This window comes from Podarcis vaucheri (genome assembly GCF_965113315.1).
Source record: "Podarcis vaucheri genome assembly, chromosome: 7".
In the NCBI taxonomy this organism is placed as follows: domain Eukaryota; kingdom Metazoa; phylum Chordata; class Lepidosauria; order Squamata; family Lacertidae; genus Podarcis; species Podarcis vaucheri.
Genome location: NC_138765.1, coordinates 1,408,406 through 1,432,169, shown reverse-complemented (window position 1 = coordinate 1,432,169; position 23,764 = coordinate 1,408,406). Strand labels below are relative to the sequence as shown.

The following is a 23,764-nucleotide window of genomic DNA, read 5'->3' as shown; positions in this document are numbered from 1 at the left end:
AGGAAGAAGAAGCAGAAGAAGAGGAGGAGTAGGAGTTTGGATTTGATATCCCGCTTTATCACGCCCCTTCAGGAGTCTCAAAGCGGCTAACATTCACCTTTCCCTTCCTCCCCCACAACAAACACTCTGTGAGGTGAGTGGGGCTGAGAGACTTCAGAGAAGGGTGACTGGCCCAAGGTCACCCAGCAGCTGCATGGGGAGGAGCGGAGACGCGAACCCGGTTCTCCAGATCACGAGACTACCGCTCTTAACCACTACACCACACTGAGGTCACAGCAATGGCTGGCATTTAGGAAGGAAGATCTGGCCAGTTGGGCAAAGCAAATGCCCCCCCCCATGGCCCGAAGGCCCAAGAGAAGGACCTTCCTGTCTGGTCCTCCATCCCTCTTTGCTAGGCCTTCACTGATGGTGGAATGATCACTGCTGCTGCTTCAATGGAGGTGTCCAGGGCTGTGGCTGTGGTTACACGGGCTAGGATGCCCCTGCAAAGGATCCGGGAAGGTCAGACCCGGTTGCTCCACCTGGAGGGACAGCATTGCCAGGGAAAGTGTTGGGGGCTCCAGTTGAGAGTGGTGAATGGGCATGGGCTAGACGCAAGTTAGGCTATAGATGGACAGCTGGTCTACCCACTGAGAAATGGGGGGTGGTGGGTGGTGAGAGAACTTCCAGAAATGGCAGACTTGCCCTCTGATGCTACCTGTGTGCACTTATTTATTTATTCAGAGTATGTAGCTTCAGCTACTCCTGAAAACCTCTGCAGAAACCCACCCCATTGCACACTTGCTTAAAGGTACCCCTGACCATTAGGTCCAGTCATGACCGACTCTGGGGTTGCGGCGCTCATCTCGCTTTACTGGCCGAGGGAGCTGGCGTACAGCTTCCGGGTCATGTGGCCAGCATGACTAAGCCGCTTCTGGCGAACCAGAGCAGCGCATGGAAACGCTGTTTACCTTCCCGCCAGAGTGGTACCTATTTATCTACTGGCACTTTGACGTGCTTTTGAACTGCTAGGTTGGCAGGAGCAGGGACCGAGCAACGGGAGCTCACCCCATCGCGGGGATTTGAACCGCCAACCTTCTGATCAGCAAGTCAGTTTGCACACTTGCTTAGAATTATTATAATTCTTGTTTATGGATTATAATACCGGCCCACCTTGCAGGGTGGCTGTCAGGGCAGCTGGAACCATGTGCACAAAGCATTTTTTGAACATCACAAGCAGCTCACCAGTCGCTGCACTGCTCCAGTTGCGGCCAGATTGGAAGCCTGCTCCATTCTCCGATACGGAGCGCTTAAAACTCCTGCGAGGGACAATGATTGAGATGGTTTTAACCTGAGGCTAAAGCTGTACTTGGAGCCTTGCCAAGCAGACATTACAAGAGGCAAAGGCGGTGAAGCAGCCGTGGACGCTGCTCAGACCGTGTGCTGGGGTGTGTGTGTTGCAGGAGTTATTGGGGGTGTCATGAAATGGCAGCAAGCAGCTGAAAGACAAGAGCAGAACCAGGAGCTCCTCAGAGGGCAGTATCCAGCCAGCGAAGTGGAAAAGGACAGAAGTCAGACAGTGAGGCCAGACAAGAGGAGGAAAATGACAGGTCACCACTCATCACTCACAGATGCACAATGGAGCCTCCCTCCCACCCCCCACGGAAGGCGGCATGACAGAGGTTTATAAAATTATGCAGAAGCAGAGGAAACAGGTGCTGTGTGCCACGGGGGTGGCTGCCGTGAAGACACCCAAAGGATTTCCTCGTGTCGTGCGCAGATCCAAGGCCTGGTTGTGGAAAGACACCGTGGACCTGGGCTGCTCTTGCATAGCTCTCCCTTCTTCCAGGAGCGAAAGGGCCAAGGCCCACACACCCTCCTCCACGTGGGTCACAGGAAATGCCCCCTGCTCCTCTGTTCTTTGCTCATAGCTGCTCTTTGCGCTGACTGGCGTTTCCCCACAAGGCCATGCATGCAGCGGGAATGCTGACGACATGCTCCAACCTGGGATGGGAGGCGGAAGCACAAAAAGCAACGTCCCGTCTGCATCTGCCAGGAACCAGTTTGACTAAAGCCGGCCAAGTGTGGAAGAAAGCACGGCCAGGGCTGGCCTCCTCTGCTGGTCCGGCCTTTGACAAGCAGCCGCAAGTCCCAGGATCACTTCTGGAAATGAGGGGGAAGACAGTTGACTTCAGGAGAACTTCGGCTGCAGGGGCAAAGTGCCCAGGTCAGCAGGGAAGCAGGCAGGCAAGTCCCAGGTCTGGAAACCGAGACTTATGAGGAGCGATTGAGGGAGGTGGGGCTGTTCAGCCTGGAGAAGAGGACCCTGAGAAGTGATGTGAGAGCCATCTCCTAATCTCTGAGGGGCTGCCACATGGAATATGGAGCAATCTTGCTTTCTCCTGCTCCAGAGGCCAGGACCCAAACCAATGGTTTCAAACAACAGGAGAGGAGATTCCGAGCAAACATCAGGAAGAACTTTCTGACAGTAAGAGCTGTTCAAGAGTGGAAATTGTCTCCCTTGGGAGGTGGTGGACTCTCCTCCCATGGAGGTTTCTAAGCAGAGGTCGGGTGGCCATCTGCCATGGATGCTTGAGCTGAGATTCCAGCATTGCAGGGGGTTGGACTAGATGACCCTTGGGGTCCTCTCTGTGATGGCCTGGGCCTTGGGCTCAGACTCAGAACGTCTGCACCGGATCCTTTGCCTCAGGTGGCTTCGGAACCAAGTCTGGGACCTGATTCTGAAGAGTCCCAGTTTGCACAGGTTCCCCTGCAACAAACACCAGCTGGGCCGAGTCAGGGGCCTGATCCTGCCCTGGCTCCAGATGCGGGGATGACCTCGTTGCCTCCAGCTGGGTCATCACTTACAGCTGCTCCACTACCGGTTGGGTCAGGGGAGGCTGAGGCGGCCCCTGGGTCTAGTCACCCACCGACGTCTCCCAAGCTGCAGAGACTGAGGTCTGAGAGAAGGAGAGAACTGAGTACTCGCAGGAGGAGTGCTTGCCTTCGGGCAAGACAGGGAGGTGAGTCGCTTGGGGATCAGGACCGGCCGCTACCCCAACAAAGATAAAAGGCTGACGGGCCCCGCTCTAGGTTTTGGGAGCAACATTGCTGTATGCCAGATCCTGCCTGAGATCCTGTACCTGTCCTTGCCTGGTGTCCTGCCTTGTGTCCTGACTTGGCCCTGTTGGACTGACTCCTAGCAGAATCTTTGGATTCTGGACTGGTCCTGGACCGCGTTTCATGGGTTACCCCCGGGCACAGCACACCCTCCAACCTTACTAGTCTGTGATTCTAAGAAGGTCTAAAGGACAGACTGCTTCAGGAGCACAGAAGAAGAAGGCAAGAGAGAGCAGGACAACAAGAGACCCACAGGCAAAGTGACAGGAGATCCCATCTGCCCTGAGTAGGAAGCCGGAGGATCCCCTCCCCCACCCCTCCCTACTCACAACACGCACCAACCTTCTCAACCCTCATCCTCTCCCGAGTCCTGCGTGGAATAGTTCCGTTGATGTGTGGAACTATCAATCAGCGCACAGAAATCAGTGTTTGGCGTTGTTTGGAAGTGGGATTATTAAAGTGCGTAATGCATGCAGCCTGCCAGGAGGCTGAGAAGATAGTGCAGGAGAGAAGGCTGAGTTAGGGGGGAGAAGGAATATTCATGAGAACCAATTACTCTTGTTTTGTAGCTTGTCTTGAGCCGCACAGCCAAGAACAGCAGCCTCTTAATAAGGAGAGAGCTGCCTGGAAGCTGAAGCGTGAGGACAAGTCCATGAATCAGGGGGAGACACGCTGGAGGGGAGGCAACCAAAGGTTATTAGGCCTGCTGGCTGCGTGTCCCACGAGGAGGACCTTCTGCTCCTGCTTGTGGGCTTCCTCGAAGCATCTCAAGGGCCACTGTGAGGACAGGAGGACGCGCCAGACCTTCCGCCTGACCCAGCAGGATCTGCCCATGGTTGCATTTCATTTCAGCTCGCATCTTCAGCGCCAGAGATGCTTTTCTAAAAGCAGCCAGCAGGAGAACAGCTGCCCCGCTTCCGTCCTACGAGGACTTTACTATACAACAGCCTCCGGTTGTGTGTTTCTGTTTGTGCATGTAGCTTTTCTTTATGTCTAGAAAAATACCGTTGGGAACTGACAATTGGCTCGTTCACGCTTCAATTCGCCCTGGGGATTCCAGGCACGGGTTCAAGAGGTTTTTTCCCCCCCACTGATTTCCCTGGTTTTCTTGACATTTGTTCTGATTCAGTGGGAAACAGCGGGTTTTCCCTTTCCGACCTGCACCTAGAAAACACTGGGCAAACACTGGAAACAGGGAAGGCCCCAATTCTCCTCCGGGCTTTTCTTTCACGGCCTTGCTGCTGAAGTCCAGGAATTCAGAGGCCTGGAAAAGCCCAGTGACTCTTGGCTAGGAAACCACCTTCCTCGAACTGCCCTTTCTGGCATCTGGTTTTGGCACAACTCGGGGTGTTTCATGAATATTCACAGCAGTCATTTTAGCATTTTACTATTTTGCAGGATACGGTGGGGTGGTGGGTGGAGAGAGAAAGAAAGTTGTTGTTTAGTCGTTTAGTGGTGTCCGCCTCTTCGTGACCCCCTGGACCAGAGCACGTCAGGCCCTCCTGTCTTCCACTGCCTCCCGCAGTTTGGTCAAACTCATGCTGGTAGCTTTGAGAACACTGTCCCACCATCTCATCCTCTGTCGTCCCCTTCTCCTCGTGCCCTCCATCTTTCCCAACATCAGGGTCTTTTCCAGGGAGTCTTCTCTTCTCAGGAGGTGGCCAAAGTATTGGAGCCTCAGCTTCACGGTCTGTCCTTCCAGTGAGCACTCAGGGCTGATTTCCTTCAGAATGGAGAGGTTTGATCTTCTTGCAGTCCATGGGACTCTCAAGAGTCTCCTCCAGCACCACAATTCAAAAGCATCAGTTCTTTGGTGATGTAAGAAAGAATGTAGGAAAGGAGGAAAAGCAGGAACCCCCCTCCTCAGGAAACAGCCAGGCAAACCAAGGAAGAGAAAAGTGATCCGCTGAGCCCTTTGCGGGCAGAACTTTGCTGTCCATGGATGGCTCCAACACATCACGGACTATGCTGCCAGAAAAGGAGCTTTTCCATTCCCCTCTGCTATGTCCCTCACTTGCTTTTGGGCGCCCCCTGCCTTTGGCCATCCTAACAGGAGCTGACCACTACCCACAGCCCAGGCTCACTGGCCACAGTGTATTTGCTACAGTATAGCACCCTCAAGCTCAAGGGGATCATGAAGACCCAGCAGGTGGGGAAAGGAAATCCTGGCCACTGCTCTCTCCCTTCTCCCTGCCCCTCGCCAGGCAGGAAAATCCTTGAATGCCTTCACTATGCACTTGGGCAGATACCACTTCTGACGGCCAAACTGAACAGAAGAAGAGCCTGTCTGTTGGAGGAGGCCAAAGGGGGCCCATCGAGACCTGCATGGACTTCTCCCAGGGGCCAACCAGATGCCCAGATGCCTCAGTGGCCCCGAGTGGCTTCCATCAGCTTCGGCTGGTGGCCCAGGTACGCCCCTATCTGGACAGGGATGCCTAACTACCGTTGTTTATGCTCTGGTAAGCTCAGGGTTAGATTACTGCAATGCGTTCTACGCAGGGCTGCCTCTGAAGGTGGTTTGGAACCTTCAGCTGGTGCAGAATTCAGCGGCCAGGTTGCTCAGCGGATGGCAAGACGGTCTGAGCATATTACACCGATCCTGGTCCAACTGCACTGGCTACCAATTAGTTTCCCGGCCCAATTCAGAGTGCTGGTTTTGACCTCCAAAGCCTTAAATGGCTCAGGACCGCAATACCTCAAGGACCACCTCTTTCCATATGAACCTACCCAGACCCTGAGATCATCCTCTGAGACCCTCCTTCGTGTGCCACCTCCTTGAGAGCTCCAGAGAGTGGCAACACAAGAACGGGGCCTTCTCTGCAGTGGCTCCCCGTCTGGAATGCTCTCCCCAGGGAAGTACGCCTGGTGCCTTCATTATACACCTTTAGGCGCCCGGCAAAAACGTTCCTTTTTAACCAGGCCTTTGGTTGACCTGATGGACATCCTATGCCCTTTTAAAATGTGGCTCTTTTTTGGGGGAGGGGGTGTTATTGGGTTATCGTTCTTATTTTGATTTTATAGATTGTGATCTTTTCTGTGAACCACCCTGAGGCCTCTGGGTACAGTGGTACCTCGGGTTACAGACGCTTCAGGTTACAGAATCTGCTAACCCAGAAATAGTACCTTGGGTTAAGAACTTTGCTTCAAGATGAGAACAGAAACTGTGCAGCAGTGTTGCAGCAGCAGCAGGAGGCCCCATTAGGTAAAGTAACCTGTTGACTTTGAAAGTTTTTTTCCAATGTCAGAAGGTGGCCTCTGGGTCGTTATATCAGTTATATTTGCCTTTTAGGATTCTTAGCTAAGGCCAGTTCTTGAGCCAGGTTTGTTGGGTAGTTAGTATTTTCGGAATCTTGTCGGAGCCCTTTCAGAAGAGTTCACCAATCCAGGACAGTGGGAGGAGGAGGAATGGCCTCATCTAGAATTCAGCTCCCTCTTACTCTCCTTTTGGAGAAAATATTGTGTGATTTTGCTCTTTCTCCTTCGGGGTTCCGTTTTAGCTCAGTAATGAATCTGGCATGATTCCCAATGGTACCGCAGGTTAAGAACAGTTTCAGGTTAAGAACGGACCTCCAGAACGAATTAAGTTCTTAACTTGAGGTACCACTGTATAGGGTGGTGTATAAGTTAAGCAAGCAAGCAAGCAAACAAAGCTAGCAAGCAGCATCTGAGCACTAGAGGAAGCCTCCCCTTCTGCGGTTTCTAGCCACTGGCATTGAGAATCATGTTCTGCCTCTAGCTGTCCCAGCTAGGAGCCATCAATCACCTTCCTCTAAAGTGGACTGGACTAAGAGCACAAAATTGTGATTCCTGATTCCTGAATTGCAGGGTTTTGGACTAGAGGACCACTGGGGTCCCTCCCAAGTCTGCCATTCTGTGAGTCTATGGCCCTTGGGCGAGGAGTGAGCTTTCATGTCTGCATTCAGAGTCTGCGACTGCCGAAAAGTCCCCCCCCTTCCCCACACCGGCCTGCCCACAATTCACCCAGGCAGAGGAAGGGCACTGTGTGCCTGGCGCAGAGCCCTTGAGGCTATTTTGGGCACCATCACCACGTGGCGTTGACACAACACCACATGTTTCTGGTTAACATCCCCCAAGTCCTTTGAAAGTGAGGCTGCGAGTCTTGCTTTCATCTGAAGGGGGGCCAATTATCTGAGACAAGCAGCTGCGAAGGAGTCGTCAGCCCTGAAGTCAGAAGCCTTGAAGTCAGCAGCAACACAAGCCACACCAGCCACTCGCAACCTGAAGGCTCCTCTGCCTGCCAGCTGGACTTTCCTGCACCTTTGACCCCAACGGAGGCCGACTTGCCCCCCCCCAGCCCCCTTCTCCTGGGTTATTTCAGTTCTCTGCAGCAGCTTCTAGGACGATCCCCATTTAATATTTAATGTTTTAATATTTCAGCGCTAATTGGAGCCCATAAAATACACAATCCATTCATTCCATCGCCACATCTCACATTGTGGGCGCTAAAAACATTCATTTTCATTAGAAGGGGAGAGGGAGTTTCTCTCGCTTTAGTGATTGAAGGGGGGGGGGGAATCCGCACATATCCAAATTAAGAGAGGGGAAACTGCAGTTATCAGCATTACTAGACAGTGGTCACATCCCAGAGAAAATCACGGTCCTTTGCAAAAGTTTGCGAATTATAGCAAGGCCTGGTGGCCTTTTAAATAAGGCAGAAAAGAGGGGTCAGAGTGGGTGGGAGGCAATTGGGGAGGGGGGCTCTGGCATGGTTTTGCCCCCCTCCATGCTAAGCCCAAGTGGGGCATCTTCAGGCCCTTGTGCCCCTGGCTTAGGAAAGGTGGGAGACCTCTGGGACTTTGCTTCCAGAAGGCCCCCAGTCTTGATGGAGGGGCTTTGCTGCAAGACCCTGGGGCTGTTGCACTGCAAAGGAGCAGGGAACCCTTTGCTTGACATTCACGGCTATAGCAGCAACGGCAGCAGCAGCCTTGCAATGGCTTTGCAGACTAGAGCAGTTCCACAGCTTACTTCACCCCCCGCCTTGTTATCTCCCTGGGTACAGAGCGAGCAGGTGGGGAGGGGCAAGCTCCCCCTCTCATCTCCCACCTCCCCAGACTGCAAAATAAGTGTGATGGCTGTCAGGCAAATTGGCGCTTGGTGGCAACCGGTCCTCCTTTGCTCCCAGAATGTGTCTGGAATGGGGCACCTGTGAGGAGAAACAGAGTCTTTGCCCCAGGTGAGCTGAACTTCCCCTGTGTGGAGCAGGCGAGGAGAACAGGCCAGGCTAACCCTCCGCTACCCCTGGAGAAGGCAGCGGCCATCTGCTCTGACATGTGCAAAACCCTCCCAGGCTAGAGTGGTTTATTCAGAGATGGAGATCTTGTTGCCTCGCCATGAAATATTCAGCGAACAAGAGCAGATTTTATGCATGGGAAGACTGCAAGGCTGCCTTTGCGCAAGGAGGGGGGTGGGGGAGATAAAATGGTTTCTGCCTGCATAGGCAGTGGTTTCTGGGTCTGGGGAAACCACAGTGACTGGGTCATATGCAGAACAAGCAGGAGAGGGGTCACAGAATGAGCAGAAATTATTTGGGAGGGGGAGAACAAGTTGAAGTCCTCCATCCAGGGGCAGCTGAGGAGCAAGAACTACTTTTGGCCTTTCTGTCAACTCAGACTCAATGGGGGGCATGTCAGAAGAACTTCAGAAAAGCCTGCAGCCAGATCAAACCAAAGGGGCCCGATCCAGCACAGATGCCTTTAGGAAACCAGAAAGCAGGATTCAAGCCCTCTGCCCTCCTGCATTTTCCAGCAACTGGGATTCAGCACTTCCAGCTGCAGAGACAGAGCACAGCAACCTTGGATAAGAGCCACATATTGCCTTCTCCTCCACACATTTGTCTAATCCTTCTTTAAAGCCATCAAAGTTGGTGGCCATGGGATGCGGGTGGCGCTGTGGTCTAAACCACAGAGCCTAGGACTTGCCGATCAGAAGGTCGGAGGTTTGAATCCCCGCGACGGGGTGAGCTCCCGTTGCTCGGTCCCTGCTCCTGCCCACCTAGCAGTTCGAAAGCACGTCAAAGTGCAAGTAGATAAATAGGTATTGCTCCAGCAGGAAGGTAAACGGCGTTTCCGTGCGCTGCTCCGGTGTGCCAGAAGTGGCTTAGTCATGCTGGCCAGATGACCCGGAAGCTGTATGCCGGCTCCCTTGGCCAATAAAGCGAGATAAGAGCCGCAACCCCAGAGTCAGCCACGAATGGACCTAATGGTCAGGGGTCCCTTTACCTTTTTAAGTTTTTGGCTATCACTGCCTCCTGTGGAGAACCAGTAGGAGAACACTTCAATCTCCCAGGACATTCTATACAAGATCTCAAAGTAGCTGTTTTACTACAAAGGAATTTCAGAAATAGACTGGAAAGAGAAGCTGCTGAATTGCAACTCATTACCAAACTCAAAACCATGGAGAGACCTGGTTTGAACAAAGACATTGGATTCTTATCCCATTATACATGACTAAGCCATTTTTCACCTTCTCACCCCTTGCCTTTTCCTGGAAGACCTATTGCAGTCGTTAAGAGTCGTCAACAGGCTCATCTCAGCTATCTGCCAATCTCCCATTCCCACCACCCTTCTGAGTAATACCCCTCCCCACCTTCTCACTATATAGAAGGATCTGGCAACTTCTGTTTCAGTGTATCTGAAGAAGTGTGCATGCAGACGAAAGCTCATACCAAGAACTAACTTAGTTGGTCTTTAAGGTGCTACTGGAAGGAATTTTTTTATTTTGACTATGGCAGACCAACACGGCTACCTACCTGTAACTGCCTCCTGTGGGAGAGAGTTCCATAGCTGAACTCTGCCCTGTGTCAAGAAGGACTTTCTTTTTTCTGTCCCAAATCTCCCAACGCTCAGCTGAGCTGGCTGTCCATGAGTTCTAGCATTAGGAGAGACGGACAAAGCCTTTTCCTTATCCACTTAGAGCCTGGAGATATGAGAGCCAGCTTCAAACATCTCAAGGACTGTCCCATGGAAGATGGAGAAAACTTGCTTTCTCCTGCCCTGGAGGGTTTGACTTGCACCAATGGCTTCAAGTTCCAAGAAAGCAGATTCTGACTAAATGTGAGGAAGAACATTCTGACGGTAAGAGCTGTGGAATTTTGACAGTGGAAATTATCTCCCTCAGAAGATGGTGGACTTCCCTTCCTTGGAGGTTCCTAAGCAGAGGTTGGATGGCCACCGGTCAGGGCTGTGTTGGCTGATATCCCTGCGTTGTAGGGGGTTGGACTAGATGACCCCTGAGGTCCCTCTGAACTCTTATGATTCTATGATTCCTTCATTGGGGGGTTGGACTAGATGACTCTATTATTGTTTTATGAAACCCGAGAAAAAGAAAGAAAACCAAGATGAAGGGTATTCCCCCAAGCACAACTTGGCAGTCACATTAGTATTCCAGAAACATCCACGGCAGGACATCAATTCACCCACAAACTGGACAGTCGCGTCCGAGAAAGGCAGGTAGCAGCTGAGTCAGAGCTGGCCCAGCCACGAGGCAGGGTGCAGCCACTGTATCAGATGACAGAAGCCCCCCCTGTGGCGTTCCCAAAGCAAAGGAAGGATTGGACTCTGATTCATAGAATACACACCAGGCTTGACCAGCAAGACTCTGGGAGGAGGTGCCAATAATAATAATAATTCTTTCCACCCCTCGGCCCAGGTCGTTTTATTCACAAAAGAACTTTTGACACAGTGTTCGTAAGAACCAATCAGATTTCCTCTGAGCATTTCAAAAACCCCACGTGGGGACAAAGATAAACTACAAAAAACTAATTTAAGCATGCATACTTCTGGGGTAATTAAAACAGAACTAAAAAGGAAGAATGCATTCATCAACCCTGGAGGTCATAAACAAGCAATAAACACTAGAGCAGGGGTCTGCAACGCGCGGCTCCGGAGCCGCATGTGGCTCTTTTACACCTTTGCCGCGGCTCCGGGGTGGATACTAGCGAGGGGAGGAGGCGCATTGTGCACCCCGACACTCCCCACTGTGGCGGGTGCTGTACTGGCTGTGACGTCGCATGGGGGCGGTGCGTGCGTTAGTCACGCACCGTCCCGACGTCACCTTCCCACCCGCTGTCAGTTCGGAGGGCAGCGGTGCGCATGCTTTAAATATCGCAATGGTTTTGCGGATCCCAGGTTGTTTTTTCTTCGGAAACGGGTCCAAGGGGCTCTTTTTGTCTTAAAGGTTGCAGACCCCTGCACTAGAGGAAGGGTGGCAAGGAAATACGGTAGGTATCTTTATCACCTTCCTGTGAAACTATTTCCAGGTCCTAAGTTTAAGAAAACCAAGGAAAGGTACATCAAAAGAAACTGCCTACTGTTTTTATGGTCTAGGATGCCTGGGGCAGCAACCGGCAACCAGCCTATGTCCTAGAAGGCTTATATGTGCTTCTCAGACAGAGAGAACTGGGCAGTAAAGAAAAAATGCAATAGATGGAGAGGCTTGTGGGATTTGATCAGAAATTATTGTCAATGAATCAATCCCAGTCAACGCCATGCTTTCATCGCGGACACAATGGCTTGCTCCACATTTCATAATTCCTTATAGTAATCCCATCTGATCACTACACCCCCCAGGAAGCATGCCCGCGGGTGCCCTGTCTGCCAAACCACTGCTGCCATTGGCACTGATTCTGGGCAAATCACATCCATTTGGGGCAAGTTCTCACTCGAAATCAGCACAGTCTTGCTGGTGCAAGAGGTGGTGGCATTTCTCCACCAGCAGAGGGTACGGCAGGGCTCACGGTGGCAGCAGAAAAAGCAGTGGTGGCAGGAGCAGGGCAAGGTGGCATTTCCTGTTTTGCCTCAAGCAGAAAACAGTACAGTGCATAGATGGGCTTGTGGGGGGGGGAGGGAGAGAGTCCTTTTTCATACAGTTAAACTGTGGAACTCCTTGCCACAGGAAGAAGCAATGGCCATCAACTAGGGTGGCTTTAAAAAGAGGATTAGACAGAGTCCTGGAGGGGAGCAGGGCTATTGAGGTCTATGTTCTGTCTCTGAAGCTGGAAGGAGTTGTGTTTCTGCATCCCTGCTGCTGGAAACTGGCAAAGGGGAGAGGACTCTTTGGGCTCCAGTCTTGCTTGCGGGTTTCCCATTGAGGCACCTGAAAGACCAAAGCAGGATCCGGCCTGTGTGGCCCAGGGCAGCTTTGCCGCCTGCTGAACTGACCAACCAGCACAGAGCACAATTGGGAGGCCTGAGGGAGCTCACTGGAAACGCTTAATCCCTCACTGATGGAGGTGGGAGTTGGTGCAACTGCCCACTTCTGAGGAACCTATTTATGCAAGGCAGCAAGATTCGGAATTCGGAATCAGGAAAGGGACTGTTTAGACTCCTGCAATTTGCTTAGTTTGGGAGAAATAACTATCCCGGGCTGGGAGGTGAAAGGAGCCCCCCAGTGGAGAATCTGTGGGGAAGCTTTCAGGCTGGAACAGCCTAGATGGGGCCCGGTAGAACTTCCCTGCTCGCCTCCTCTCCCACCGCCTCCCAGCTTGACTTTGTGAAATGAATGAATGAATGAATGAATGAATGAATGAATGAAATCTTTATTGCTGAAAGCTAAAAGCTGTCAGAATTGGTCCCAATGCGTAAAATACAAATAATTAATTGAAATAAAACTTTAGCAGTTTGGTGCTCCCTGCATGGCCTCAGACCCTCTGAAGGCCAGGCCCTGGAGGGGGGCAACGGTGAGGAGAGAGGCTGCCTGTTGCCCTCTGGTGCTGCTTGTGGGGCTTCCCATGGGGGGAACCTGGTAGCCATGGGGCTGGGGACGTGGGTCCACTTGGGCCTGATACAGGGGCTGCTCTGGGGCTCCTCTTAGCTTCTCCACACAACAGTTGGCACCCGTCTGCCTCGAGTGACAGTGGAGTGCCCCTCTGGGCGTGAAGTCAAGCCGCTGCAATAGCAGAACCAAAGTGACCTCTGCGTGGGCAGAGTGTCCAGAAGTCCTGGGCTGGGCTGCCCAGGTGACAAGACCAAGGTCCAAAGGAAAGCAGAACAAACTGTTTGGCACCAGTTTGGCTGCAGGAGTTGCCAGAAGGAGGTGTGCAAGGTGCCATCCAACTGCCTTAGGGACTCCAGATTTCTGTAGCCTTTTCTCCTCCTGCAAAGCAGTGGAGGCTTAGGATCAGAGTTTTCCTTCTCCTGGATGGGTTCCCTTCCCAGGTGGACAAGCCCCACTTGCCCCTCACTTCCTTCTCCTGCACGTCATGAAACCACCTTCTTGGACCGCTGGACTGAATGTCAGGTTCTGAATGTCAGGTAGTTGTTTATCGCTTTGACATCTGCTGGAAGGGCGTTCCACAGGGCGGGCGCCACTACCGAGAAGGCCCTCTGCCTGGTTCCCTGTAGCTTTGCTTCTCGCAATGAGGGAACCGCCAGAAGGCCTTCGGCGCTGGACCTCAGCGTCCAGGCAGAATGATGGGGGTGGAGACGCTCCTTCAGGTCTACTGGGCCGAGGCCGTTTAGGGCTTTCATGGTCAGCACCAACACTTTGAATTGTGCTCGGAAACGTACTGGGAGCCAATGCAGGTCTTTCAAGACCGGTGTTATGTGGTCTCTGCAGCCGCTCCCAGTCACCAGTCTGGCTGCCGCATTCTGGATTAGTTGTAGTTTCCGAGTCACCTTCAAAGGTAGCCCCACGTAGAGTGCATTGCAGTAGTATTTGGGAAGCAGAAGCCAGCCAGCCATTTGGCCTTGCGATGCTCCTTCTCCAAGGAGAAGCAGAGGGGAGGAGCGCATTAGAAGCCCCGTCTTCAGATGTTCCCGCGTGCGCAGTGAGAGCACGAGAAACCCAAAGGAGCAGACCAAGGTCACCGTGCCTGAGGATCTCAGTGCTAAGTGTGCAGCTGGAGCCGCAGTCCCTTAGTAGAGAAGATGGGAGGTGTGACACGAGGACCACCTTCAAATATCTAATGAGCTTTTCACATGGAAGAAGGTGAAGCCTATTTTCTGCTGCTCCAGAGGGCAAGGCCCAAACCGATGGTTTCAAATGACAAGGAAGGAGATCCTGACTCAACATTCGGAAGAGCTTTTGGGCGCTTAAGAACTCAGTGGCCCAGAGTGCCTTCCATCAGCTTCGGCTGGTGGCCGAGGTATGCCCTTGTCTGGACAGGGATAGCCTAACTACTGTTGTCTATGTTCTGGTAACCTCAGGGTTAGATTACTGCGGTGTGTTCTGCCTCTGTGGGCTGCCTCTGAAGACAGTTTGGAAACTTCAGCTGGTGCAGAATTCAGTGGCCAAGATGGTTTGAGCCTATTACGCCTATCCTGGTCTGACTGCACTGGCTACCAATTAGTTTCTGGGCCCAATTAAAAGTGCTGGTTTTGACCTCTAAAGCCTTTAAAGCCTGGCATGTCCCATGGAGGACCTTACAGTCTTCAAACCAAAACATCTTGGAGGTCCCGGGCCACAGAGAGGTTAGGCTGGCCTCAACCAGAGGCAGGTATTTTTCGGCTGTGGCCCTGACTTGGTGGAACGCTCTGTCCCAAGAGACTAGGGCCCTGCGGGGCCTGCAAGACGGAGCTGTTCCACCTGGCCTTTGGCCAAGACACAGTCTGACCCCCGACTTTGGTGATCCTCACAGAACTCTAGCCCAATGGTTGCCATTAATTTGATTCTGAATTGATTTTAGAATGTATTTCAATTAATTGATTGTGATTTTATGTGAACTGTGTTGCTTTTATTGTTGTTGGCCGCTATGAGCCCCACTTTGGCTGGGGAGGGTGGGATATAAATAAATAAATAGATGATGATGATGATGATTAAGCAACTCAGGACTGCAATACCTCAAGGACAGCCTCTTTCCATATGAACCTACCTGGACCCTGAGTTCATATTCCGAAGCCCTCCTTCGTATGCCCCCTCCTCAAGAGGTCCAGAGGGTGGCAACACAAGAACGGGGCCTTCTCTGCTGTGGCTCCCCATTTGAAGAATGCTCTCCCCAGGGAAGTTCGCCTGACACCTTCATTATACACCTTTAGGCGCCTGGCAAAAACATTCATTTTGAACCAGGCCTTTGGCTGACCTGATCAATATCCCATACCCTTTTAAAATGTGGCTCTTTTGCAGGGTGTGTGTGTGTGTGTGTGTGTATTATCGGGTTATTGCTTTTATTTTTATTTTATGTACTGTGATCCTTTTATGTGAACTGCCCTGAGACCTCCAGGTATATAAATTAAATAAATAATAACAAGAAGAAGAACCTCTCAGCAGTGGAGCGGACTCTCCTTCCTTGGAGGGTTTTAAGCAGAGGTTGGGTTTTTTGGCTGTAATTCCTGCATTGCAGGGGGCTGGACTAGATCATAGAATAGAATCATAGAATCCTAGAGTTGGAAGAGACCACAAGGGCCATCGAGTCCAACCCCCTGCCAAGCAGGAAACACCATCAGAGCACTCCTGACATATGGTTGTCAAGCCTCTGCTTAAAGACCTCCAAAGCAGGAGACTCCACCACACTCCTTGGCAGCAAATTCCACTGTCAAACAGCTCTTACTGTCAGGAAGTTCTTCCTAATGTTTAGGTGGAATCTTCTTTCTTGTAGTTTGGATCCATTACAAGACTGGCCAACCAAGTTAATGGACTATGCTGAAATGGCGAAACTAACTGGAAAGCTCAGAAATCAAGACGATGAGAAATCAAGACGATGAGATGACCCCCAAGGGTCCCTCTCCAACTCTACAATTCTGTGATTCTAGAATATTCACCTGCTGCCTTGCGAGAGGTCTTTGGGGGAAGAGAAGGCCAAGGAGTAAAGCTTACACTAGTCCACAGGGGAGTCCCTAAGGCGGCTGGGGGGCATTTTGTCTGCCTCCTTCCGGCAACTCCTGCAGCCCAGCTGGTGCCAAATGTTTTGCTCTGCTTTCCTTGGGACCCCACCAGCGGGGCAGCCCAGGGCCTCCAAACACCCTGCTCACGTTCGCGCTCTGTGGAGATCACTTTGGTGCCACAAATGCAGCAAAAAAGCAAGGAAGGCAGGGGCTGCGATTCTCCAGCAACTTGACTTCACCCTCGGAGGCACACTCCATTGTCTCTTGAGACAGATGGAAGCCAACAACAGCAGCATGAGTGCTGACATGCAGAGGGCCAGGAGGTCGGCTGATAAGCCCCAGCTGTGCTGTCTCCATCCATCGGACCGTGCTCCGACATAAATCAGCGACCCGGACTTCAAGAGCCAGGGCACGCTCTTAGCAGAGTGTACTGCACACACAGAATAGGCGTGAGGCTTTGTGAAGTCATACTATAACTACAGATTTATTCATCATAAATCAAGACAAAGAAACATGTCTCTCTCTCGTGTCGTCTCAGAGAGAACGGGTAAAGCAAAAGCCATACACAAACAAGTTCCCAACATACTGTGCTGGAATGTAAACAGACATGTGACACGTAACAATTCCACACGTCTGTTCCTTAAGGTGGAATGAAAATGTCAATATCGAGCAAGCTAGTGGTTACACAGCAGAAACCACCGGCAACTGGATTTACAACATCTGACATAAAGGATGGTCTTCCCAGGCCCGGACCAGTGAGAACGCCAAGCAACTTGCAGGAATTGGCATCCAGCTCAAAGGCGGGGGGCGGAAATCAGATGGCAGGAGGAAGCAGTCCCACCAAAGAAGACTGGCCAACCAGGTTAATGGACTATGCTGAAATGGCGAAACTAACTGGAAAGCTCAGAAATCAAGATGATGAGAAATTTAAAAAAGAATGGGAAATATTTATCATGTATTTGCAAAGTCTTGTAAACAGGTTAATACGTTGGCAAGATTTTAAGAACACTTGTAACTTTTGAAATAGTATAGGGAATTTGAGGTAGAAAAAATAATGTGGAATGGAAATGATATGCAGTTGAAAAGGAAATTTAAGGAACTGGGTGGGGGAGGGAAGTCATGGGGTTCGGAGAATCCCATTTTATGGATTTGATACTGCTTGTGTGTGCATGTGTGTGTGTAGTTTGTGGTTGTGGTGGTTGTTGTTTGTTTTTTAATTTTGTTAATTTTGTTGAAAATTTAATGAAAATATTATTAGAAAAATAAAAATAAACCAGTGCCTTCTGGGCCCCCCACAAGCCCCCACAGGAAACACCCCACAAGCGCCACCCCTCCCCACAGTGTAGCCCAGGGCCATCTTTAGCATATGTCCCACCGGGGTGCAAAGATCCACCCAGCGCTCCCACATTTAGTTTTGGGGGGGTGGGCAGACTCAAAAGTTTTTGGGGAGGGAAGCCAATGTTGCTGACCTTTTCGAGGGTAGCAAAATCCGCTCACCTGCAACAACGACACAGCGGAAATAACTGCTTTTGTTTCCTGACTCATCGGGAATATTTGATGCTATGGAATAATAGAGCAACAGAGGGGGACAACTTTCATTCCATTGATTTTCACTGCCGACAATTGAGAGGGACCGGTATACAGCAGGTATACATTTGGCGCCCCCCAGAATTCGGTGCCGGGGTGTCCCGCACCCCTTGCACCCCCCGGTAAAGATGGCCCTCGTGCCGCCCTCCCTATAGCTCAGGTGAGCGCCTGTGTGCTCTGCTCAAGTAGACCTGTTTCCTATTACAAGCCCTGCAAATTGGAAAAGACGGCGATGTCGCCTCCTCCGGCCGACGCACAGAATTGCCCAGGTCACCTAAAGCGCATCCCCGCTTCTCTCCTTGCCTCCTGGACAGATACAAAAATGCCTTCGAATTCACCCGCCGGAAGAGAATGGTTTTTTTTTTTTGCGATTTTCTGAATCCTAAAATGTGTTAATAGCTTAATTGAAACCCGCAACATAAAACGGAATCGAGCTGCGAGAGAGCGGAGAACGGCGAGATGCCGAACAGCAATCTAATTACTCGCTGGCAAACGAGGCAGGTGTGCTGCGGTGGATTGAATCACAGGAGCTTAAAATGCAAATTAACTCCAAAACGAAACACAGCCCTGGGTGGGGGTGGGGGTTTTCATCTTGGGTGCGGTGACCTTTTTTTTTGGGGGGGGAGAGTGCTTTGCATTCGCGGCAGAGCTTTGCTGACGCAGGCACAGGCTCAAATCTCCCTTCACGGCAATTTCCCCTTAATTTGGGGAACAGGGAAGTTGCGCCTTATCATCAAACCTAATTCGGCAACAGTCCTTGAGGGAGCGAGTGCCGGAGGGAACACCTGCCACATGCCCAGGATGTGTGTGGGGAGAGGGAGGGGGTCCTTTAGCCCCATATCCTGACATTTCCGGTGGCCGCCCAGAGACCCACAGAAGAGCCCAGCTTGGCCCCTGACCAAAGAGCCAGGGAGTTGCAGTACTTACTTTCAAGCAATCTCCAAGTTCACTGCCCGGCCGGCTCCAGCCTCCCGGACCGCCTGTCATCAGGAGCTCAGGCACACAGGATGCCCTTGGAGCGACAGATCCGCCATTCGCCCGTCAGTCCAGCCCCCCTGGGGGGGCTCACAGGCTGCCATCCCTCCTGAAAGAAAGGAAGGGAAGAGGAGGCTGCGTCAGAAAGAACTTTGCCTGAGAGGACAAAGGCGCCCGCTCATTTTTCTTATTGCATCTATAGCCCACTTTTTTATTCAAGGAGCTTCAGGTGGCATTTATCATTCTCCTCCCCCCCCCCATTTAACCTCCACAACAACCCTGTTGAAGAGAGGGACATGAGGAAGGAGTTGATAATGCAGGTGAGCTGCAAGCAAGCTGCCGGCCAGCTCCGTGGAGGCTCCTTTTACTGACACAATATGCAAACCCAGGCACATACATTTTGGGCTGTGACCTTTACAGTCCCGAGATCATGGGGTGGTACAAAGTTATTTTGGCACCTGTTTCCACCGCGTCATTTTCCCCTTGCACAGCGTATGACAAAGGAGACAAAGGTGTCAGAGACAAAGGTTACAGACAGGACACCGCAGACTACTGAGACCGCAAAAGGTTAGACAGAGGGCACGATGTTCAGACAGCTGTGGCTTTATCTGTGAGGGGGAGTGTGCCCCACACCCCAAGGTCATGCGCGGGCAGGGAGTGTGCTCCGCACCCAGCGATCATCCCTACACCCTGTGAGGTAGGTTAGGCTGAGAGAGGCAGTGACTTGCCCCCCAGTGAGGTTCATGGCCAAGATGGGGGAAATTTGAACCCTGTTCTCCCAGGTCCTGGACAGACACTCTAACCACCGCAGCACACTTTTCCCAACAGAAACAACTCCTGGGGTGGGGAGGGCCGAGTTCTCGTTGCTCAGCCTCCTCCAATGGTGCTGAAAGGCCCCCACTTTGCAAGCGGACCCTTTTCCCAGAAGGAGCATCTCCCAGGAGACCTCAAGTTCCCGTCTTCTGCCAATCCCAGCAAACCCCCCTTCCCCAAGGAGCAGGGGGAGAGGGGCACGCCCTGCATCTCCCCACCCCACCCCCAGTGGCCCCCGTCTGCCAGGAGGTCTCCTCAAAGGGCACAATCCTGGCAGAAGCTCCATCTGAAAGCAGGTCCCAGAAAGGGCAGGGGCTCCTGCTCCGCCACCCTGGGGCCCCCAGTCCCCCCCCAGGTCCACCTGCTTCTCATCTGTGGCAGCCCAGCTGCTCATCCAGGTGAGTGCGCCACTGAAGGCCACGCCTGCCACCAGATCTTTCCTCTCCGCGGCTAATTTCTAGGGTCTCGGCTGGAGGCCAATTAAGAGCATCAACCTGACAAAGCAGACGGGGAACATCCAACCGCCATGGCAACCGCAGCTGCAGAGTCGCAATTCGGCAGCGTTGGCATCAGGCTGCAGCTCCTGGCGAAAGCAGGCGCGCCACATGCAGAACGACCCTGGATCAGTAGAAGGCACTGGCGTGCGGGGGGAGCGCACTGCCCCTAGCAGCACAATCCTGGTGGGGTGCCATGGTGGCTGCCCCCGCGCGCTGGGCACCACGCCTCCACAGGCGGCGCACCACTCCCCCAGGATGTCAATCAGCCAAACTGGCAGACATAATAAAACAAAGACCAAAAAGTAAAGAAAGAATGGGAGTGCCTAAATGAATACGTTAAAAGCCAAGGTTCAAGGAGAGAAATATGGCGGAGTCTGGAATAACCTTGTGAAGCGAAAGGATAAGAAAGAAGGATTTATATCTAGATGTTAGCATAGAGGAAAACAGGAAGACACAATGAGAGGTAAAGGAGGTGCTGTGGGGCTGATGGAAGTCAATGTTTGTTTTTCTTTTTAGTGCTTATATTATTAAGATATGGATTTGGAACGTTGGTTTTTGTGTTTTGTGTTTTGTTATTTTTCGATATCTTTCGTGTTGTTGTGTGGAAAATACTAATAAAATTTATATATTAAAAAAAACACCAAAATAGAGCCTTCCAAAGGGGGGGGGCGAGGATGCGTGCCACGGCCCTGTGGGTGGCGCACCAGGCCCCTGGACGCACGCCAGCCACGCCCCCTGCTGGAGCTTAAAGCTCCGCCACTGGCAGGAGGTCCTGTAATGCCCACCGCCTGGAGCCCTGGAGGGCCAAAGCTCAGTGGCTGTCTTGCAAGTGGAAGCTCCAGGTGCAAATCCCGCTGGCCTCTCCAGGTACGGCTGGGAGCCTGAAACCCTGCAGGGCCACCGTAGTCAGCACTGGGCTGGATACTTCTTCATGCAGTGCAGTCAAACTCGCTCTGTCCATTAAAAAAAACCTCTTTTAAATCCCTCCAGCTTGGTGGCCATTCCTGTCTCTTGCAGGCTCAGCTGGCTGGGCCAAGGCTTGGGCTCTCTTTCCGGCAGCTCCCCACATGCCTAGATGCAGCAGAGGTTGTGGGGCGTGGTATGGACAAGGGGGGGGGGCGGTATCCAGCCAAGGCATCAGAAGCGCTGGCCCCTTGAGTTTGGATGCTGCACTGTAAGGACTCGACAACAGCCACAGCTCCAGAGCAAAGGCTCACAGCATTACATGCACAGAGATACCACTGATTTCTATACATCTTCCTCCATTCGACAGCCTATACTGGGCTCCCAGTGCCACCGTAAGACAAGAAAACCCCATTTCCTGAAACATAGAAATTCACCAAAAATAGATGGTTTTATTTCGTTCCAAAAGGTAATAAAATTGTGGTCCCAGGATGTAAGGGGAGGGGGCCTGACTCATGGCCTGAATGGAACTGGGACTCCATAATCCTCAAGGTGTTTCCTCAGGTCCTCAGCATCTGCCCCCCCCCACTGCCAAACCAGGTGTGAACAGCCCAGACAGAGGAAGCAGACTACGGGTTGTCAGAGGGAAATTAGACTCAGGAAGAGCAAATGAAGGTGCGAAGGTATGGTAAAGGTAAAGGTAAAGGGACCCCAGACCGTCCAGTCACGGATGACTCTTGGGTTGTGGCACTCATCTCGCTCTATAGGCTGAGGGAGCCGGCGTTTGTCCGCAGACAGTTTTTCCGGGTCATGTGGCCAGCATGACTATGCCACTTCTGGCAAACCAGAGCAGCATGCAGAAACACCGTTTACCTTCCCGCCAGAGTGGTACCTATTTATATACTTGCACTTCATGCTTTCGAACTGCTAGGTTGGCAGGAGCAAGGACAGAGCAATGGGAGCTCACCCCGTCACAGGGATTCGAACCGCCGACCTTCTGAGCGGCAAGCCCTAGGCTCAGCGGTTTAGACCACAGCGCCACCCGCATCCCTTACAAAGGGATGTGCAAATGGTTTGTTGACTTGTGTGAAGTGGGTACTTGAACTGTCCAGTTCTCACATTTCTGCCTGACACCACACCTTTTCTGTGACATACCTATGATGTTTTCATGATGCTGTGCGAAATGTACCACGGGAAATCGTGGGAACTCTTAAGAAGCCATGTGCCCTTTGTTCTGGGCTGCTTCTTCCTTGTTTTGGCTGGGGAATTAGAACCTTATTGCAGCAATAAATGTTCCGGCTTCCTAGCTGCTGTTGTGCTTCAGTTTGCCTGGCTGTGGTCTCTTCCCTGAACCTGACCAGATTCAGAACTTGGAGGCTAGGCCCTGGCGAAGTTGGGAAACGGCTTCAGTACCACGCCCCAAGTTTTGTCCTGATCCGTGGGGTGGAGACAGTGCTTCTTCATGCTCCTTTTTGCCCGGGTTCCTGAGCAAGGGCTGGCGGGCGGGAGATGGTGGAGCCAGCTGGCGCTCAAAGGGACTCGGCGTGATTTTATGTTGGCTCAGGGGACCAATGCAAACATGCAGCTAAAATTATCTGGGCACCGTGGAGGGAATGGTGGAATTACAGGAATAATCTACTGCTGCCCTTCACACACTGTGTGGCCTGAGCATTTTGAGCACAGCTTTTCATCAGCAAACGCCTACAGAGATGAGTTTTCTACCCTATCCATGACTTCCCTCGGTGAGGATGCTCTGCAGTCGAAACACGCAAGACGTTGAGGACTCTTGAGGCAGCTTATTTTCACAAACCCCAGCCCTGCTCCGATCCTATTTCGCTGTGTCCTTGGTTGTGATGGGACGCTTGAATGGGGCAGACAGAGTGGGGGATGGGGGGGGAGTAATCAGATTTCAGACAAATTGCCAACAAGGAAAACTTTCCCCAATAGTTGTATTTCCACAGTAGAAAAGGCTTAACCTGCTGGATTTCTGCATTTCGCGTGTTAAAGATACAGGAGCACCTGATTTTCTCTACCTCTGTGGACCCCACCCCTAAGAAAAAGGTTTGGCCCAGTTCACCCTCCTGGCTTTGTGGAAGAGCCCTTCCAGTCCCATGTGGGGATGTGGCAGTGACTTCCAGGCTGCAGGCTGTTCCCTGGAAAGGCCAGTGGCCAGCTCTTTCCCTGGGTCTGCGCTGACCCAGGCCTTGCCCCACCTGGCCTGGGGGGGGGGCGCTGACGGACTCCAGCTACAAAAGCTGAGGCTGCTGAACAGACTCTTGGGCTGGGGGGTTGGTTAGGGGTCTTTGCTGCTGTTATTGGTGTCCATTTTTTGCATCTTTATTTTTAAGAGATCATGATTCACGTGGCAATTGTTCAATTCAATTGCACTTTTTGATGTCTCTCATTTATTGCTTAGGACCTGTGCTTTTTTTCTTTTAAAAATGTTTAGGGATACTCTCATTTTGATTCAAGACAATCATAGAATCATAGAATCATAGAATCATAGAGTTGGAAGAGACCACAAGGGCCATCGAGTCCAACCCCCTGCCAAGCAGGAAACACCATCAGAGCACTCCTGACATATGGTTGTCAAGCCTCTGCTTAAAGACCTCCAAAGTAGGAGACTCCACCACACTCCTGGGCAGCAAATTCCACTGTCAAACAGCTCTTACTGTCAGGAAGTTCTTCCTAATGTTTAGGTGGAATCTTCTTTCTTGTAGTTTGGATCCATTGCTCCGTGTCCGCTTCTCCGGAGCAGCAGAAAACAACCTTTCTCCCTCCTCTATATGACATCCTTTTATATATTGGAACATGGCTATCATATCACCCCTTAACCTCCTCTTCTCCAGGCTAAACATGCCCAGCTCCCTTAGCCGTTCCTCATAAGGCATCGTTTCCAGGCCTTTGGAATCACCATTTTATAGTTCAAATCGAGAAAAATAAATATGGACAAAAGTACAAAGATTCACAAAAAGTTTGTCGTCGTCATTCCCCCCCTCCCTGGGAAAAAAGCACTGTGATTATGTATTTTTTTATGTTGTAAGCCAACTTGATCAGGGTTCGAATTAAGGAAAGGAAATAAAGGGACAGGGAATATGGATGTATCTCAGT

The 23,764-nt window shown here is 51.7% G+C and overlaps 2 protein-coding genes and 1 long non-coding RNA gene across 3 annotated transcripts in view; 1 reads left to right on the top strand and 2 right to left on the bottom strand.

The window, feature by feature from the left end:
* Positions 1 to 23,764, bottom strand: part of LOC309536772 (uncharacterized protein) — a 154,896-nt gene that overhangs the window by 49,471 nt on the left and 81,661 nt on the right. The gene's annotated exons all lie outside the window — the stretch shown is intronic.
* LOC309536798 (leucine-rich repeat and fibronectin type III domain-containing protein 1-like protein) overlaps positions 1 to 23,764 on the bottom strand; it is a 70,182-nt gene that overhangs the window by 11,862 nt on the left and 34,556 nt on the right. The window contains exon 2 of the mRNA XM_082231126.1: positions 18,393 to 18,549. The gene's annotated coding sequence lies outside the window, so the exon portion shown is untranslated. The remainder of the gene's footprint in view (positions 1 to 18,392; positions 18,550 to 23,764) is intronic.
* Positions 10,979 to 23,764, top strand: part of LOC309537035 — a 177,187-nt gene continuing 164,401 nt past the window's right edge. The window contains exon 1 of the long non-coding RNA XR_014221777.1: positions 10,979 to 11,322. This is a non-coding gene — a long non-coding RNA (uncharacterized lncRNA). The remainder of the gene's footprint in view (positions 11,323 to 23,764) is intronic.